Below are 17,552 nucleotides of genomic sequence, written 5' to 3' on the forward strand. Positions count from 1 at the left end.
CTCATCAACAGGACTTAGCTCAGGTTTGTGCTCTCCATCTTGGCTGCATATTTGAGTCACCTGAGGGACACCAAAGATTCTAAACCCAGATGTTCTGGTCTGATAGATCTGGGGTCCAATGTGGGCATCAGGAATCTTTAAAACTTCCCAGGTGTCCCTAACATACAGCCAGGGTTGAAAGCTACTGGGCTACACCTGATTTTACAGAAGAGGAAACTGGGCTCCCATCTCTGGTCAGCAGGTCAGCCACCAGTAGAATCCAGTGACTCCCACTTGCAGGTATGGGACTTCACAGCCACCCTCTGCCAAGGACCTGGGGAACATTGCACCTTTCCATTCTTCAACAATCTTCTCCTCCATCTCTTTCCCTCTCTGCCCCATCCCTCTCTCCAATGAGCTAAATCTTTCTCAAGTAGCTCCTGCCTCTATCCTGTGAAAGTCCCTGCCAGGAGGAGTGGCCACACCTGTTTGCCTCCTTGAACTAGGAAGGAAGGAGGGAAATACAGGCAGAGATATGCAGAACTCAGGGTCTCCCACGTCACTCTGCCTCCCACCCAAAGCACCTTGCTCCCGGTTTGTCATAGGACAAGGGGAAGCTGCTGTGAGGACACTGAGGGTGATGGGAAAGTTGAAAAAGGAAGAGGAGAGAAATAGCACATCTGCATTTAGACATTATCCCTGGATGCTTCTTTGCATGTTGGGAAAGGCTCACTACAATCTAGTCATGTTTAGCCCTTTAGGAGCCCCGGGGTAGTGAGTCCAGGGCCAGCCCTGGGGGCTTTTCTCCCAGCCCCTTTTCAAAGTCATGTTGACCTTGGAGCATCTCCTGCCCCAGGAGAGCGCTACAGCTGCTGCAGACAGCATGAGATGCTTCTCTACATGGGCCCAGCTTCACTCTTCTGTGCTCCTGATGATGGAGGACAGAAAGTGGCTCTTCCTTCCTGGCAAGCATTTCCAGTCTCTGAAGACTCTCTGGGGAAAGAGCACCAAGGGGGAGAGGCTTCCTAAGTCCCTTCACTGGGGGCTTATCCGTGGTCGACGTTCCTGGGGAGACATACATTTCATCAGTTACTTTCCATCTCAAGCCACTCTCCCTCCTCTCTGCAAGCTTACATTGCAGCCCCATGGAATTACACACAGTGCCTTGCGTATGCCAAGGTTTTTCCACCTCTAGTCATGCTGGTTCCTGTCCTGGAACCCCCTTCCTAACTCGATCCTGCTGAGCAGCCTGGGATCTGTGTACGGGACGCCCCTCAGAGTCACCCAGACACAGGGGAAGCTGGGGATTTTATTCCCTGCCCCTCAGTCACGGGTGCAGGCCTGCTCCTGGGGCACTCGCCCCCCAGCATCTCCAATGCCAGGCAGCCCAGAGAGCCACATTCCTGTCCAAGGAACCCTTAGAGAACATTCCCAGGAGGAGCGAATGTCCACCCTGTGTGGCCTCCTCCTGGGGCGCTCCTTCTGGGGGGGACCCCAGCCCCTCCTGCCCTTCCACCCAGAATCCTCCTGTCTCATGGGTGAAAACTGGAGCCCAGGTTGGAGCTCTGCTGTGTCTCTCAAACTCTAGTGAGTATCAGAATCCTCTGGAGGACTTGTTAAAACTCCAGTGGCCAGGCCCACCCTGAGGTTCTGATTCGGGAGGTCTCAGCAGGGCCCGAGAGCTGGCTTTCCCAGCAGGGTCCCGGGGTGCTGATGCTGCTTCCCTAGGACCACCCCGAGAGCCCTGGCTCTCCACCGGAGCCTGCCCACCTCGATACTGTGACCACAGGCCACGGGTCACCCCTCACTGCTTCACTCCACGCCCTTGCCTGTGACCTCATCTCCTCCCACCTCCCTCTCGGCCACGGGGCTCTAGCCACACTCACCTCCCTGCCATTCGTCAGCCAGGATCACCAAGGTCTCTCCTGCCCCGGGGCCTGTGCACCTGCTGTGCCTCTGCTTAGGGTGCTTTTCCCAGGACTCACTCGCCTCCTCAGAGAGGTCTCCTGACCCCTGACATGGCCTTGCCCTTCACCTCTATTGTCCTTCAAAACAACCCCCACCTCCCGCACATCATGCAGTTGCCAGTTAAACTGCTACTGCTTGTCCTCCAGACTCGAAAGTAACCTCGCAGTGGGCGGTGGGCAGGGGGCATTGTTTTGTTCCCTGCCCTGTCCTGGCACCCAGAGCAGTGCCTGGCAGGGGTGGGTGCTCAGTACACACCTGTAAACAAGTGACTCCAATGCAGGGACCGTTCTCTCTGATCTCTAAATCCACCTTTCTTATGTTGTAGTAACAATATTGAATGTTGTTCCACACATCATCCATTTTCTTTTCTGACTTTTAGATCATAGTGCCTTACAGAACAACTGGGCAAAAAATGGACTTTCAGACACGGCAGGTGCCCAGGTCCAGGCCCCACCCTTTGGTCCTGCAGGGACTGCACTCATTTATTTTTCTCTTTTCCGGCTCTCCACGTGCCAACAGCTCCCTGGCTTTAATTTTCATCCATTTAAGTTGAAAAAAAATCAAAACAAATGAAATGCACTTAAGAGAAAGCCTTGAGGAGTTAGCGGGCCACCTGAAGTGAATGGACTCCTTTCAAGGAGTTCTCATTTGTTGTTATCAATTATTTATTGGGCTCTGATATGTTCCCGGCGCCACCAAGACGGAGAGGAGACAGGGTCCCTGCCCTGGGGCATCCCAAAGAAGAAGGGAGAGTTTGTGAAATGAAAAAATGTCCCATATGATACGACAGTTACACGTCACCCCTCAAGGCTGCTGTATGCTTTTATTATGTTTTTACTTTTAAGGATGTTCATTTATTTTCTGATTTAAAAAATTAATTGAAATGTTTATAAAATATTCCTAGAAAATAGAGAAAAAATAAAATCTAACTCCAGTGTTTTTAATGCACATATAAAATCTATTTGGTTTATAAAATTAGGGTTTCTTCTAAATGTTTAATTTAGTTAGTTTGGAAGTTTTGTTAATTTACTCATCAGATTCTGCTTTGAGTTTTATTCACATTATACCATGTACATTTCTTTAGGCCATCAAGCAGTCTTCAAAAGCATAAATTTCATTAGTTACAATGTATTTCATATAGATATACCATAACTGCCTTCAACAATCTTCTATTCCTGGGCAATAAATTTTTTTCTTGTTTTTCTTTTGGTTATTATAATATTGCTTGAATATGCTTAGTTTAGAAAGCCTTGACTCACCGTTATTATCATTTCAGTTTATAATCAGGAAGAGGAAAAGCCTAACTCTAAGGCTGAAACTAAATCCTAAAGCTAGTTACACAGTCTCTCTGAGCTTTGCTGTCGTCTTCTTTCCTGTGGTAAGAATAATACTGAGATCCTAGGGAGCTGTGAACCATATGCTGTGAGAGAACACAGCTGAGCATCCCAGCCAGAGCCCCCTGGGGAAGCCATCGGAGGTCAGCAGCTGCCGTCCCCTTCCCTTTTGACTCCTAAGAGTCTGAGACAGAACTTTGCCCTCCCTTCTTCCTGTCCAAAAGACATACAATGATAATGATGCTGATGGTTATTTAGTAAGAAACTTCCCAACAGTCGTCAGGAGGGGACACAGTTGCATTCTCTCCAGCGAAGATGTCAGGGTGGACAGAAATATCACCGTGATCCAAAGAGGACACAAACACTCCTGCTATTTTATTGTCACCAGGGAAAGACCAGCTCTAGGTTTGACGAATGTTTAGTGACAGTTAGTTTGCAGAAGTCAAAAAGAAACTGACATAATGATAACCAAACAGGCTTTCTCTGCATTAGAAGAGCTCAGTGGACCCTTGCATGTCTGATTAGAGAAAAACAAAACAAACAAGGAAGAGCTCCTCCAATGCACAGAGGTGCTGCTCCATTGAACTAGACCAGAAGAACTTGGGCCTGCCCCTTGGGAACAGGGGCCAACATGACATGGTGGGCAAGGACCCATTATCTGACATGAAGATGCCCTGAGGGCATTGGAAAGCACGGTATGTCAGGAGAAGATGGCCCTGAGGGCAGGTGCATTCGGGTGCTAGTGAGTGCTGCAGCATGTTGGGTCTCTAGTTTTGTATCAGTCAGCTACTCTCACAATCATGCTGTGTAACAAAACACCCCCAAACTCAGTTACAAACAGTAGTATTTATTTCTCATTCTCATGTCCACAGGTCTGATGGGGTTCATCACATCTGAGCCAGGACTGGCTTTTCTTGGCTGCAAGCTGAAAGCTGGGTCCAGGTCTGCTATACTGAGGGTCTCCCATCTTCCTTGGACCAGTGACAACCAGAGGCCTATTTCTCTCATAATGGAAGGCAGGAGAACAAGCAGGCAAGACCAGCTGTGCTGGCATATGCTGCCCCTCTGCCCACATCACACCTGCTAATGTCCCATTGGCTAAAGCAAGTCACACAAGCAAACCCGACATTAACAGGACAAGGAAACAGACTCCACCTCTAGAGGCACAAACTACAAAGTCACATGACACAGGGCATGGATTCAGGGAAGGAAGATGGAGAATGACAATAATGACCCTCAATAACACAACCTCCCATAGGTTTCCAAATCCCCATCCCAGGCATATTTCCAAGGAAATGGAATCATGGGTTCAGGGTTTTAGAGCAAGCAATTTCTGCTTGCCCAGCTTAGTTTCCACACCCTTAACACAGGGGCAATGATGTTGCATCAAATCGTATCTTAGAAGTTTGTGATGACGTTTAAACAACAAAATGCCAAAAAAGTACTTAGGTCAGGGCCGGGTAGGAGGGGCAGAAGCCAATGGTAACAAGTAGCATCACTGTTAACCCACAAAGTTCTGGGAATTTCCTTGAAAGTCTGATTAGAGAATCATGTCCCCAACAATTAACATTTCTTTTGTTTCTGTTTGTTTGTCTGTTTGAATCTAAGAAAATACTAATTGTCCCAGGATAGAATATTTATCTGATGAGCATATAGAAGTTAAGGGCTCCTTGGAGTCACAGTGCTGGGTTTGGGTCTCACCCCTCCTCCTACCTGCCTCTCTCAGCCTCGGTTCCTCATCTGTAGAATGGGTACAATCCCAACCTCATGTGTCTGTGGCAATCAGGGTTAAATGGGCTAACGACTCTAAAGTGCCCCGTGCAGGCCTGGCAGGTACTGAGCAACCTTGGGTCATAGCAGGAGCACTGACTTGGGAGTCAAGAGCTGGGACCACCGGTCCTATTCTCCAGGGATCCAGGAGAAGTCCCTTGGCTTCCCTGAGCTTCATCCACCCCACGTGCTAGTGAGGTGGCTGGACCAGTCAGGCCAAGGATGTCCCTGCGGCTCTCTAACTTCCCCTTACTCCCTGCTCAGCAAAGGGCAGGCACTGGGCCTGGTCAGGCTCCCACAAAGCCCAGGCGTGGCCGTGCTCAGCTCAGAGCGGGTGTGGGGAATGCGTTTCTGCCCTCAGAGGACTGAGCTCCAGTTTCTTTCTTCACTGAGCCCTTTACTCTCTGCCTGCGGGTGGTTATTTAAGACATCTCCCACCTGCAGGGGCCTCGTAGAGAACAAACAGGGATCCTTCCTTCAGCTGCGGCGCAGGCTTTACTGGGCTTGTTCCTGCCTCAAGTGGCCAGATCCTCCCTGAATGGAGTCGCCCCACAGGCCCCACACCCAGAGAGGGGCAGCCAGAGGCCTCCGAGGCTCTGCCCAGCTCGTCCTGAATGTGCTCCCTGCCCTGAGTGGAGCGCTCACAGCTCCCTACATCAAGGTTTCTGTCTCCCTAAGGATCTTCCTCTTAAAAAACCTTCTTCTCCCAGATCCCACAAACTGACATTATAAAAACACAAACACCCAATAAACACCACGTAAACTGATCACACACAGATAATATCCAAAAAGAAGAACTCGTATAACCACTTTAAACTATAAAACATGTCTGTTGGGATTTGTGGGAGATCATGGATCACAGCCTCCCCCTGCTCCTGGTTCAGCACCGTGAGAAATGGAAGCAGGGTTCACCCGGGGGACGGGAAAGCATCAGCTGCCACTCATGAGGCTGGGGGCAGGGAAGCCCCTCGTCCGCGGACACAAACAGGCGTCCTGACATGACTTCCATGAGCAGAAGCGGCCAGACAGAGCTGGAAAGCTGACCTCACAAGGCTGAGGACCGGCCGTGAGCTCTGCCTGACTGCAGAGAAGGAAAGTTCTCTTCTTGCAACCTCAAATCTTCCAGGTAAGAACCGAACGAAATCCGGCCTTTGTGTTCTCTCCACAGCTCCCGGCTCACCCACCCAGCAGCTCAGCACCTGTGAAATCCGTCTCCCGATGCACACTTGCTAAGCGGGGCGGGGGGGCGGGGGGGTGTGAGCACGACGATGGGAAACAGCGGGAGTCCCCTGAGTGCAGACTCAGGAGTGAACCTGCCTGAAGAGTGGCATCTAACGCACACGCTGTGGTCAACTCCACTCCACTCTGGGTCCCAAGAATAGGAGCAAATGTGTATTTAGCTTGCAGGGCAGGTGTTTCATCCACATTATTGCAGGAACAGATGAATTTAACTAACAGAACAGCACAGTGGGCACCTCTTCCAGGGATGCCTCCCTCTAGGAACATGACACCGAGATGATCAAGATTCTAAAAGGGCGATCGAATTACTCTCCGAAAATGAAACTGCTCAGACAGAATGACAATTAAATTAATAACAACGAAGACAATGCCCAGATTTCATCTCAGCTCACAGCCCTCCTGTGTGCTGTGTGATCGGGTTCTTGGGGATGACTCCAGATGCAGGGAAGAGTCAGGATTCATCCACAAGGGTGAGCTGACTGTCAGCATGAGGGTCCCCTACAGTGGAGCTTGCCAAGGTCCGTGGCTCCCAGGGGACCCGTTCCAGGGCTCACAGATGAAGCATGGAAATGCTGTGTGGAGTGAGCCGAGCAGCTGTTCTCAGGAGAAAACAGACAAATCCTCCTGCGTCCTGGCGAACCAGCTTTGTGGCCTGTTTTACGTCATCTTTGCTGAGCTCCACCGGGTCACCCCTCCTGCTGGCTTTGTGATACTGACATTTCAGGCACTGGCGCAGATACATTGGCCTTCCTGGCTGGGATTCCACGGGTGGAGTGAGCGGTGCTGGCTTGGAGGAGCCGTGGCTGCACAGGGCCTGTGCTCTCAGCTGATCAGTGCCTGTCCTGACCCCAAAGGGCCCTCGCAGTACTGTTCAAAATTGCTCTTGCCATCTTTGGAACGGATTCCTCAGTACGTTTCAGACCCATTGTTGTGACTTTGGTTTCAATCCAGGGACACAGCTTGGCCAACGGACCGTCTCAACAACATCTACGATCGCTCTTTCCCAGAGACAGCATCTCAGACACCGATGCTGAAAGAGAAACAGCAGCCTGTCCCCAGGTGGCAGGAAATAGTCCATTTGAACGGCAATTTCATAAGTGGCAGATGATTTTTATTGTAATTTTCTGGTGAGCCGATTAAGTGGAGGCAGAGTCAGTTCTGAGGCATCAATGTCTTTAATAACTCGGGGAGACCGAGGCCGTGCTCAGCAGGAACACCGAGTCCATGGAAAACAGGCCCTGGGCCTGCTGATGTGCATAATTCCACGTTTGCCCCCCACGTAACCAGAATGGTAAATTACAGGTGTCAGATAATCACGCTCTGGAGTGGCTGCTTGAGGATGCGATCGACCAATTTAAGCTCCGTCTGACACATGATCAATAGGCCGTGATGCTGCATGGAATTGCAGGCACAGCGTCCAAACCTGTAGAGCAGTGGCTCCCAGCTGGGGCAACTTTGCCCCCCAGAGGACATTTGGCAACATCTGGATATGTTTGCAATTGTCACAGCTAGGAGAGGGGGATGCTATTGGCATCTGGTGGGCGAGGCCAAGGATGCTGCTAAACCTCCCATGATGCACAGAAGTCCCCACAGACACATCCTGTGCAGACTGTCCATAAAGCCTAGATGAGATGCTCTGACTTAGTGCCACAGTGAACATTCCACTCCATCGTCTGGGTATCTCCAGGGATGTACGTAGCTGGACGTCTAGCTTTTCATCTGGGTATCACTGGCCTCACGCAGAACCAAAACTGTGTGTAGATCGAATCTCTTATTTGCTCTGCCACTTCCTTTCAGTAATTTTCTCCTTCTCACTAGTATTTTCTGTTACTGGAGGAATGGTAAGAAAACATAAAATACTAGAGAGTCACTAACGATTTTGTTTTTGTCAATAAAAAAGTAATTTGCAAGTGACTCATAAAAAGCAGAAAATTAATGAAAGAAGACATGAGATCTATCAAAAGGCTGACCAGGGTGGCTCACGCCTGTAATCTCAGCACTTTGGGAGACCAAGGCGGGTAGATCACCTGAGGTCAGGAGTTCGAGACCAGCCTGACCAACAAGGTGAAACCCCGTCTCTACTAAAAATATGAAAAAGAAATTAGCCGGGCATGGTGGCGGTTGCCTGTAGTCCCAGCTACTCCGGAGGCTGAGACAGGAGAATTGCTTGAACCTGGGAGGCAGAGCTTGCAGTGAGCTGAGATCGCGCCAGTGCACTCCAGCCTAGGTGACAGAGCGAGACTCCATCTCAAAAAACAAAACAAACAAAAAAAACTGATCTGCTCAGGAGAGCAGCAGAGAGAAGAGTCCAGACGGGAGCTGGTCAGTTACAGGAGAGTACACAGAGCAGGACCTCGCGGGACTGGCCCAGAGCTCCTCTAACGTCAGTTCAGCGGTGCAACCGGCACTTTAAAACACTCATCACAGGGTTGAGTAGAAAATATCAAAAGGTGTCAGTACTACTTTGTGAAACTTTATATTCATATATATGGGGTGTGTGTGTGTGTGTGTGTGTGTGAGCATGCGCGTGCCAGGTTCCATTGTAAAATAATTTCTTATGATGGTTGTGATCAAAACAGCTTGAAAAACACGAGTGGATTCAATGATGGAGAATTGAGAAATAATTAAGTACCTCTAAGTAAATTTTGCAAGTAAAAAGAACAAGAAGGCTGGGCGCAGTGGCTCACGCCTGTAATCCCAACACTTTGGGAGGCTGAGGCGGGCGGATCACAAGGTCAGGAAATCGAGACCATCCTGGCCAACATGGTGAAACCCCGTCTCTACTAAAAATACAAAAATTGGCCAGCGTCACGCCTGTAATCCCAGCTATTCGGGAGGCTGAAGCAGGAGAATTGCTTGAACCTGGGAGGCGGAGGTCGTGCCACTGCACTCCAACCTGGCAACAGTAAGACTCCATCTCAAAAAAAAAAACAAAGAACAAGAAAATGACGAACTCTAGGAAAAATGAAAAGTGTATAAGAAAAAAATACAACTATATTACAGTACTTAGTTCTGCAGAGAATAGCATTTCCCTGGTCACAGGACATAAAGGTTGATGATGATGCAATTAAAAATAGTGATGTACCGTACAGCGTAGTAGGAAAGGAGCTGGTGGGTGGTATAACAGCTAACTTCTCATCTAGCTTAGCAGACATTAGATAACACTAGACCTTGAAAGCTCTATGAATAGCTTCCCTGGCTTCCTCTTTCTTTCTTTTTTCTTTTTTTCTTTGAGATAGGTCTCACTCTGGTTTCCCAGGCTGGAGTGCAGTGGTATGATCTTGGTTCACTGTAGTCTTGACCTCCTGGGCTCAGGTGATTCTCCCACCTCAGCCTCCCAAGTAGCAGGGACTACAGGCACACACCACCACATCCGACTAACTTTTTGTCTTTTTAGGAGAGACAGGGTTTTGCTGTGTTGCCCAGGCTGGTCTTGAACACCCGGAGTCTCAATCCACCCGCCGCAGCCTCCCAGAGTGCTAGGATTACAGGCATGAGCCACAGCACCCGGCCAAGCCTCCTCTTTCAGGATTTGGACATAATGTGCGGAAACTTGTGGATGTCTCTGAGGTGTGCAGGGAACAGAAAGATTCAATGGTGTTTGATTTGGTCACCATATAGCTCTTTAATGTAAAAAGGGATCATTCAGGACCAGTGAGGTCACGGTGGTGTTCACTAGAAAGAGCCCAGGGACCCAGGTGGCTCTTGGCTCCATCACCTACAGCCCCATGCCCTTGAATGAGTCCCTCTCCAGCTTTTGACACCAGTTGACCAACCTCTAAAACAAATTATTTTGACTTGTCCTTGGAGCCCTGCGAGTCTGTCTCACCGTGGAGTGACTTGGGAGTCTGGACACCACCCATGCCGACTCCATGTCTAATACCGTGCACGTCTCAAGCACAGTGCCTGGCTCAGCACAGGCAGCAGGAAAGCTGTGTGGGTGTGCATCGGGGTTGGCAGACACCATAGTCAGCCTTTGCTCTCCCAAGATGGGGGAGGTCCTGAACCATGACTCAGGGAACTGCTCGTGCCTAAGCCCCCATCCCCTCCACAGTAGTGCAGAAAGGATGCTCTCCTAATCAGCTAATTGTCACACAATGTGGGATGCCCTGGTGGGATCCCCTGGTAGGAGAGCAGATGACTTCCAGAAGCACATAGAGGGGGCAGAGGCTGCCGGCTGACCCTTGATACCCCTCATCCCCTTCATTTAACATTAGAAATCCCAAAGTTTAGCTGCCCGGACCAAAACTGAATTTCCCATCCTGCCTTGCAGCTGGTGTGTACCTTCCCAGTGTACCCTTAAATGCATGGGTACGCCCCACTTTCCCTTCTCCTCTTCTCTCCTGCCTATTGTGACTTGCACCTCCTTGGACCAACTGGACAAGAAAAGCCTCCCTCAATGACAGAGCCCAAGATGGGCGGGTCGAGGCTCAGCCCCGGGAGCTGCCCAACCAGCCCAGGACCCCTGAGGCGGAGGTTGTCACATGGGAGAGAAGCAAACCTCTGGCTCATGAAGTCATGGGTATTTGGGGGTCTGATGAGTTTACTTACAAATAAATATGGGAAGTATATTTTATATCAATAGTTATTTATTCACTTTAATATCCATTAGATAAAAATATCTCAACTAGGCCAGGCACGGTGGCTCACGCCTGTAATCCCAGCACTTCGGGAGGCTGAGGCGGGTGGATCACGAGGTCAGGAGATTGAGACCATCCTGGCTAACACGGTGAAACCCCGTCTCTACCAAAAACACAAAAAATTAGCAGGGCGTGGTGGCGGGCGCCTGTAGTCCCAGCTACTAGGGAGGCTGAGGCAGGACAATGGCGTGAACCCCGGAGGCGGAGGTTGCACTGAGCCGATGGCGCCACTGCACTCCAGCCTGGGCGACAGAGCGAGATTCTGTCTAAAAAAAAAGAAAAATCTCAGCTAGTGGAATCACCTCTGCGATTCTACTAGGTGAACCCACCAGCAATCCTGGGGATGCTGAGGACCCTCCTCAGCGCATGGCCCTCCTGACTTTTGGGGGAGCCAGCATGAAGCCCCCATGGCCGCCCGGCTGGCCCGAGCTCCTGGACTCAGCCTTGACCGACACTGACTCTGTTCCCACAGCGGCCGCTTTGTCTCCTTTGTGGACACTTAGCTCAGTGCCTGTGCTGCTCGGCTGTGACCTGACCTCCGAGGGTCACCCCCTGAATTTGCTCGCTGTGGCCTGCACTGCAGACCCCGTCAGGAAGCTCCTGGTCTCCCCTCCGCCCCTCCCCCGCCTCATTCTCACAAAAGGTCTCATTGTTCTGCAGGGTCTGATTCAGACCTGCCCTGGTTTCAGTTTCCGCAATCGCCCAGCACTGGCTTTGGGTCAGGGGTCACTCTGTAGTGAATGGGGCGCCCTGAGCAATCCCACATCCCTGCGTGATCCTGGCTCAGCCACAGGAAGCCCTGGCCCAGGGACCCAAATGGGGCCCCGAAGTGGACCAGATGCAGTGTGGGCGGTGATGTGGGGACGCCAGCATCTCCAACAGTGGAAAAGAGGAAACCTACTTTGCATTAAGCCCGTCCTCTTCTCCCCCAGGGTTAGGGGGACACAGTGTCTTCACTGGCCATGTTGGAACGTTCTGGGGAGTGAAGGGAACGTCCCCAAGACGCAGTGACTTGACTTTCGCTTTGGCTGAGATTTGAAATTCTCTTCTTACGGATCTTTAAATCTGTACACGCAGGAGTCTGTTTTACATCCAGCTGTCCCCGTGACCCCAGGCAAGTTCCCTACCTTGTGTTTCCTCATCTGTAAAGTGGGAATAATGACCGCACGGCCTCGCGTGCTTGTCAGAACCAAATCAGACAAGGCACGAAGACCCATCGGCCCGGAAAGCCGCAGCTGGGCCCTGACGATGCCACGCTATCCATCTGGGGAGGGGAAGTTCATTGCTAATTCGGCTCAAAGGAGGAAAAATGCACGTCCCCCTGAGCTGAAAGAAGGAAAGAAGCCAGGTCCACCAGGCCACCGGGTCTCCTTCGGCTGAGGAAATGGACAATGAGGGTGACATCGAAACTGCAGAGAGCAGCAAAGCCCTTCACTGCTGCTGCCTGGACCCCGCAGCGGCTCCTGCGGCACCACAGGTCACTGGGCCAGAAGCCAGTTAGGGAACAGCCACACCACCATCCAGGGAAGCCGCTCCCAGGCGCTGATCCCCGGAATGGTGGGTTTGCTACCAGCAGCCACACGGACACCTCGCCTCATGCCAGGCTGCTGAGCTCAGCTGGGGCGGGGGGGGTGGGCACGATTGCCCAAGCAGGGGTGGGGCAGGGCAAGGTAGACCGAGTCACATGGTGGGAAAAGCCAAAACAAAACTGCCTCATTTGGTAAAATGCCAGAAAACTGCCTGAATTGGGCATTTTAAAGGTAGTTTTTAAGGCATAGCCATTTGTTGGGGCTTTTTGACCTTGTACTCTCCTGTCTTCCTCCTCGTCACACAATAAACTGTCTCCAAGGCAGGTGCCCTCCCCCGGCCCGTGCCCCAGCAGGACGTGCCAGGCAGGGAGGTCAGGAGCTCTGCTGTGAGGGCACCACCGGCTTCCGGTTTGTGCACAAAAACCCGGTTCAGCTTTTCCACTCCATGAAGACTGGGCTTCTCCAGGCTGCTCGGTAAATAATCACGGATTCCACTGGCAAGAGGAAACGTCCCCACAGCCTCTTCTCCATGGTGTACCCAACCTCCAGGTGTTTTCAATCTCAAAGAGCCCCGACTCCTGAAATTTAACAACTAAAATGTTAGTTTTCATTTCCTGAGACTCTCCTGGTGGAACCGGCAACCTGGCAGTGTGCAGCACCTAGGGCGGCTCACGATGAAAAATCCAGAGGGGACTCTGCCTGCCTGCATGTCCCTTTGTCACCAGAACCCGGGGACCAGCAGGACCCAAAGCTCCCTGCGGGATCAGCTGGGTCTGGGAATCACTGTCCTGGGCCCAGGTGGACTTTTCGGATGAGGCTGGTGTTTGGCCAGCACCTGGGCTGGGCAGGTGGGAAGGACAGAGGCGCTGATGGACAGAGGGAGGGGAAGGGGATTCACAGCGGTCCTGGGGGAGCCCCACAGGTGCCTTTGGCCTCTGGCTGCTCTGCCTGCCCCTCAAGCTGGTTAAATTCCCCCCTGAAAGTTCCCCATTGGGCAAGTTCCAGCAAGCCTGGGCCAGGCCCGTGACCTCAAGATGGATGGAGCTCTAGAAAGCCTGGCCCTCACTCCGAGTCCACATTCACCCTCAAGGCAGTGAATGGCGCCCCATGGTGCATCTACTCACTAACCAGGCATGCGATGGTTTCCATGGTTCCTGTGTCTTAGACCAGCTCTCTCACAGTGACATGAGATGCCCTGAGACCCCGCCATGGTGCAGAGTGCCATTAATGCATTAAATTAGCAGCCTCTGCAACACAAACACATTTCCTTGTGGAGGCTGTGCCGTTCTTTGATAAAAGGGATCATTACATGTTTGCAAACATTCCATGCAGCTGAGGAAGGGCCTCAGGTTCTGACAAGTGATAAATGGGAAAATTAGAGGCTTCAGGAGAATGTAAATATCATCCTTTGTAAGTCTGTCCCTTGGCAGGAAATAAAAAAAGGTTTCCCCAAAGCACCGAGGTATTCCTTCTATTAAGCGCTAGGAAGAATGGCTGTGACTCTTTCAGGCACTTGCACGGGTCTTGATTTGTCTTCCATAGTCTCCCCAGTGCCCTGGCAACGTGTGGGAGAGAAGCCTGTGATTTCAGTGGACTGTCCTCTAGTTCAGCATTTCTCACCTTTAATTCCTGATCACCCCCTAAGGAACCTTTATAGAGGTTTTTTTTCTTACTCATCCCCGCCATGAATTTAATACTACAGAAATACTGCAAAATGGTTTATGCACTGTGCGTACATCTGTATTTTTACATAATGAGAGAAAAATCTTTTCACCTCCGGGAACCAGCGCTGGCCCCCTTGGGAGCAGTGTTCCCCGCGGAGGATGCATGTTCTCATTCCTTCTTTTGTTCATTTGTTCAAATGTGCAGAAAACGTGTGCATCTGGTGCAAACTCTGGGCCCTGGAAGGAGGTGTGGGAGCTGCCTGGGGCCTGGGGGCAGAGCGATGCAGGAGAGGAGACAGCGAGGACAGAGTCCAGACACGCGAGGGGAGGGATGAGGCTGAGAAGCAGCCAGGAGCCCTGTGTGGCTGGGGCCAGGGGGTGTTAGAAGATGAGGCCAGAGGGGTGATGGGCCACAGTGGGGCAGAGAGAGAGACGGGTCATCTCAGGCCTTAGGTGACCCTGTGAAGACTTCAGCTTTTACCCTAAGGGAAGTGGGAGCCATTGGAGGGCTCGAGGAGAGACAGGACGTGGTCTGGCTTACTTTGTAATGAGATTCTCTGTCTGAGGACAGGTTGGGGATGTGGGACAACAGCTGGAGCAGCAAGACCAACAGGGAGGCCAGGTGGAGGTGATGGTGGCCGGAGCCATGCCGTCAACGTGGAGGAGGTGAGGGAGTCCAGTACTGCAGGTCTCTTGCCGGTAGAGCTGCCAGGACTTGCTGGCGGATGAGAAGCGGAGTGTGGAAGGCAGGGCAGAGTGGAGAATGATCCCAGGTGTTGGCCTGAGAGCTGGGAGGGTGGAGCCGCCATTCACAGACATGGGGAAGACCGCGGGAGGACTGTGCTCTGACAAGGCCCTCTGCTGACTCTGAGAGACAGGAGAGCAGGACAGAGCAGATGAGGGTGACTCTTAGTAGATTTATTACATTCTCCCAGAAGATCCAAGTACATAATTTTCAGAGCCTGTGCAAAATGAAAATATAGGCCACATGCTCAAAAGCAGGAACAAAATGTCATTATAGGTACTAAAATAAGAAAGCTTTTGCTTTCTTTCTGCAGTCTCTCTCTTGACCTGTCGTGGTGTTTATTATTTGCTAATCAGTGTTGCATTCCCTCGGATATGAGGATGTTCGTAGAGTAGCTCAGACCCCCACAGTCAGGCCCTTTCAGGGGCAGAAGGTGAAAGCAGTCGCCAGCAGGGTTATTCTCCCGAGCAGCATCTCCAGGGTGGCACCTTCTCAGTAGCCTTTTCCGAAGGAATGAGTTAGGATGACAGTTGTCACAACTTCAGTGAAAAGCAGCCGATGCAATGGGAGATAGGGGAATGAACCATCGGTGTTGGGAACATGAGACACCTGGGGAAGATCAAGGGCTAGCCGATCCTTTATATGGGTTCAGCCTTTCTACAACCTGCAGCAAGGCTCAGCCCCCACCATGGCCCCACCCCCACCATGGCCCCACCCCCACCATGGCCCCTCTCCACGGTGGCCCCGCCTTCATTCTGGCCACACCCCCATCCTGGCCACACCCCTGCATGACCCTGCCCCCTGCCTTGCTTTGGCCCTGCCCCTAACAAAACCTTGTCCCTCTCCCCATCCCCGAAATCTGGTCACACCTCCATGCTGTCAGGCATCATTGTGGCTAGGGTAGACCCTGACAGCTTTCGGGAGTGAATCTCCTCTTTCTGTGCAGATGAAACCTGCCCAGGCAGGAATTCTTGCATTTCTGCCCCAGCCCAGCCGCCTCCTTTCTTAACACCCTGGAGGCCTCCTCGTAGTGTATTTGGGACAGGTGGGCTCCGAATCACTCAACAGATGCCTACTGATATCTGCTCTGTGCCCCAGCTCCAGGTCTTGGCCCCAGCGGTGAAGGAAGTGGGCAAAGCCCCCTCCCTCTGAGGTGACGTCTCCAGGGCTGGTCACAGGGACTCCAGGGCCACGAGCACATGGGTGACCACTCCGTGGATTATCCCACCCCAGTTGTAAGCTCCTGGGGCAGCTCCCGGCTTTCTGGGTGGTTTCTGCCCCTGTGGGGCGATTTACAACCCAAATCTGAGAGCGAGAGGTTGATGGGGGACCTGGCCCGTCCCTGTCTCAGGGAGGCAGGAACTGCTTAGAGCTCCGTGCACATGGGACCAGTGGCTCCGACAAAGCCTTGGCCAAACTCTGTTTCCTGATCCTTTTCCTCACCTGGTCGCCTCCTTCCTGCAGCATCTGCAGACGCTCAGTCCCAGGAGATTCGAGCTTCTCCGGGACCGCCCTGAGTTTCTGAGAGTCCTGGAGGCGATGGCACCTGGGTCCCGTGCAGATGGCACTGGGGAGCCTCGAAGGCTTGGACTCGGGCTGAGCGTGGAGGTGGGCGCAGGAGATGCTCAGTCCTGACCCCACCACCGCGGCCTGGGGAACGTTAGACAGGGGCTGTATCCCCTCAGAAAGAGACAGCAGGTTTGGCCATGTGCACACGCCGAGAAGAGATGGTCCAGCCGCCACCAAGTGGAACCCTGAGCCTGGAGGGACGGCCCTGCCCCTTCCACTCAGCCCGGCCAGTCCTGTCTGCGGGTTTCCATTGTCAGCTGTGAAGGGGCATTGAGACTCACGGGTGGGGTTAAGCGGAGTGAGGAAGGGCTTGTTAAGCTGGTTAATTCTGGACGCCCCGGGAATCTGAAGATGGAATTGTGAAACATTCATGGATTTGCCCCAGTATTCCAGCCAAGCACACGTGTGTGTGGTTGTGTGTGTGGGGGGGGGGGGGGGCGGGGGTATGAGTGGATGTGTGTGTTGGTACTGGTGTTGATGATATATAGTTCGCTGACGTGGGACTCTTGCCTCCCAACCTGATTTAACAGAGGTTGAGCCCACATGGCCTAGTGGTTAAGAACATAGTCTCTGGAGCTAAACTGCCCAGGCTCAAGTCCCAGCTCTGCCCCCTGAGCAAGTGCCTTGACCACTCTGCCTCAGCTTCCCCATTGGTAGCATGGGGAGCTTAGTAATAGTGCCTCATCTCATGGGGTTGGTGTGAGGACTAAGTGGGATCATAGATACAGGGCACAGGGAATAGTGCCCGGTGTGTGCCAGCTCCCACCACTCTGCAAAGAGGACACGTCCTGCCTCCCCGCAGCCAAGTCACACTCAACAGCTCCTGCATGGACATGGGTAGAAAGAATCTGCTATTCTCCAGGGATCTCCATACACCTGAGGTCAGCCCGGCCTTCAGGGTTCATTCTCAGGATGAACTCAACTCCACTCATACCTAAAGGAATTCGAGCACTGACTGGGGATCTGCTGGGTCTTCACTGATGGGCACTCCAGAGGAGGCGATCTCAGGCCAAATGTCCCTTTCTGAGAATTTAGGGGGGTGGTAACTGGGGACTTGAGCTTATCTTTAATGTCTTTGGTTTTCTTACAGGGAAATACATTTATATATTACTTGT

At 51.9% G+C, this 17,552-nt stretch overlaps 1 long non-coding RNA gene across 1 annotated transcript; it reads right to left on the reverse strand.

Moving 5' to 3' along the window:
• Window positions 1-640: 640 nt before the first annotated feature.
• LOC140710247 (uncharacterized) lies at window positions 641-2,026 on the reverse strand. The gene is made up of 2 exons (XR_012091196.1): window positions 1,432-2,026; window positions 641-972 (listed from the first exon to the last, which is right to left on the reverse strand). It is a non-coding gene; the product is annotated as an uncharacterized lncRNA (long non-coding RNA).
• Between the last annotated feature and the right edge of the window lie 15,526 nt (window positions 2,027-17,552).

Source organism: Chlorocebus sabaeus, chromosome 2, assembly GCF_047675955.1.
Source record: "Chlorocebus sabaeus isolate Y175 chromosome 2, mChlSab1.0.hap1, whole genome shotgun sequence".
In the NCBI taxonomy this organism is placed as follows: Eukaryota; Metazoa; Chordata; class Mammalia; order Primates; family Cercopithecidae; genus Chlorocebus; species Chlorocebus sabaeus.